General features: G+C 47.0%; 1 pseudogene; it reads right to left on the bottom strand.

The window, feature by feature from the left end:
• Positions 1 to 2,060, bottom strand: part of LOC119361243 — a 3,398-nt pseudogene extending 1,338 nt beyond the window's left edge.
• Between the last annotated feature and the right edge of the window lie 334 nt (positions 2,061 to 2,394).

Raw genomic sequence — 2,394 nt, 5'->3', positions numbered from 1 at the left:
GGGGGCAACTGGGAAGACACAAGAAGCAAAAAAAAAATCTAGCATTGCAAAGATGATACTAATTTTTCATGGTTCGGTACATACCATACAGTCAATCAAACAATGCAAAGAAGTTACATCTCTATTAGTTTGAAATTGGCTTTGCGACAACCAAGAAGATCAAATGTGTCTATAATTTCATCAGAACTAAACTTTGACGCTATATCCTTCTCGATGTAGATTATCATACAATGTCGAAGAAAATCATCACCCATTGTACTTCGAAGACGAGTCTTGACAAGTTTCATAGCTGAAAATGCCCTCTCTTTGCGCCGGCAGTAACCCATAACTTTGCCTCTTCAAGGATGGTTGGAGGGGAATAGACGGTGCGCAAATTTTTGCCAAAATACCCTAGCATTTGGCTAGTTCCAAACAGTCCAAGAGGTGAGCATGATGAGAGAGGTCATGGCATGCCAATTCGGGTTTCGGTTATCGGTTCGCTTGTCCCACCACTCCTTGGCGGATGCATCAAGATGCCATTCGGGAATGTTGACCTGAGGTAGCCCAAGCTTCTCGATGATAGATCTCCAAAGCCTAAGCATGTATCGACACTTGAAGAAGAGGTGCGGCCCCGTTTCTTGCTCTCTCTTGCATAGTGGACAAAGACCACAATTGACCCAACCACGCTTCTCCAATCAATCGGCGGTCCAAATTCGATCTTGTAGGGCTAGCCACGCAAAGAATTAACCTTAGGGGGTGCCCAAGCCTTCCAAACCATGCGGTCCATGGGAGAGAGAGTCAATCCAAGGAACAGAGCCTTGTACGCAGTGGCCACCGAGTAGACCCCATCATTCGCGTGCTTCCAAGTAATGTCGTCTTCGGCTTGGTCATCAAGTGGGAAGTCATGAACAAGCATCTAAAGAGTGAAGAATTCGCTAATGTCGCGAATGGAGACAGCGGTGTTTGGATTGATTTTGAGAATCCACGCATTCTCATTGAGGGTTTCACGCATCTTTCAATTCTTTCTCCTCGAGGCCTCGTAGATTAATGGCGCAATATCCATGGATTTCCGCCCAAATAGCCAAGGAGAGTCCCAGAATGATGTTTTTACGTCGTCACCCATAGTGATAGATGTAGAGGCGTAGAAAAACTCAAGGTCCTCAGTGATGCAAAGGTTACCAAACCCCACCCAAGACTTGTGGGGCTCCTTCCATTCATACCACAACCAACAAAGACGTAAGGCCCGCGAAAACTTGTCGGTGTTGAGTACCCCTGGGCCACCATATTCCTTTGGTCTGCAAACTATATGGCCGATAAATGTACTGGCATACACTACATTTCCACGTCTTCTGTGGCTGAGAATAAGTTGTCAAATATCCCTCCGTTCTAAAATAGATGACTACAAAGTTGGGTCATCTATTTTAGAACGGAGGGAGTAGCTGACAGCATAAAGTGACGGGCACGAAGTTCAGGGTGTGCATGGGTGATCCGTGTTTACCTCAGGATCTTCTGACCTGAAGTTCATTGGAGCAGCGACGAGGAAGGCGTATTCGCAGCCAGAAACTGCTTCGTCGAAGCTGCCTTCCACCTCCAGTTGGGCACGAATGATCTCCAGGGGGCCAAGCGCTTGCAAGTCCTTGAGGTGGGAGTTCTTCTCCATGTCATCTTAATACAAAGTACAAATCTTGAGAGTAAGTTTTAACCTCAGGGAGTACACACTATATATAAACAAAAAAGACATGGCATATCCAGTCGAGACTGAAGAACCTAAGAATTCAAGTCAAACTCTGAAAGGAAGTTTGCTATAGTACATACTCCCTCCGTCCGGAATTACTTGTTGCGGAATGAATAAAATTCGATGTATCTAAAACTAAAATACGTCTAGATACATCCATTTCTCCGACAAGTATTTCCGGACCGAGGGAGTACAAGACAGAACTAGAAACAAGAAACGAACCGGGGTCTCTGACCGTCGTCTTGACAGCGTAGCCTTTCTGGAGCAGCAGCTTGATGAGCGCTGAGGCGATGTAACCGCTCCCTCCGGTGACGCATGCCGTCTTCCTTCCCTCACCCGCCGACATCGCCGGCCACCACTCAATCAGTGCCGGTAACGGCGAAGAGAGGGGTGATTCGCTCCTCTGCTCCGGTTGTTGCCACTGCTCTGTAATTAAGGAGCCTGCAAGTGATTTTCCAGATCTGCATATCGTAGGCGGACAAGTGTAGACAACTCACAACCGAGACAAGTTGCAGCGGATGACGAGTTCTTTTTGGCAGCTGAAGATGACCTGCAATGCATATATGCCTTGTTCGTGATCCCACCAAGAAAGTGATGATGTAGCTGGTGGTTGTTTACTCAGTAGGCATCGCCGTGCACTTTGTACGGTAACAGGCGATGATTCCAATGGTTCACGCTGC

This window comes from Triticum dicoccoides, chromosome 2B (genome assembly GCF_002162155.2).
Source record: "Triticum dicoccoides isolate Atlit2015 ecotype Zavitan chromosome 2B, WEW_v2.0, whole genome shotgun sequence".
NCBI lineage: Eukaryota > Viridiplantae > Streptophyta > Magnoliopsida > Poales > Poaceae > Triticum > Triticum dicoccoides.
The sequence above is the reverse complement of the archived record's forward strand: the minus strand, read 5'-3'. Positions and strand labels throughout refer to the sequence as shown.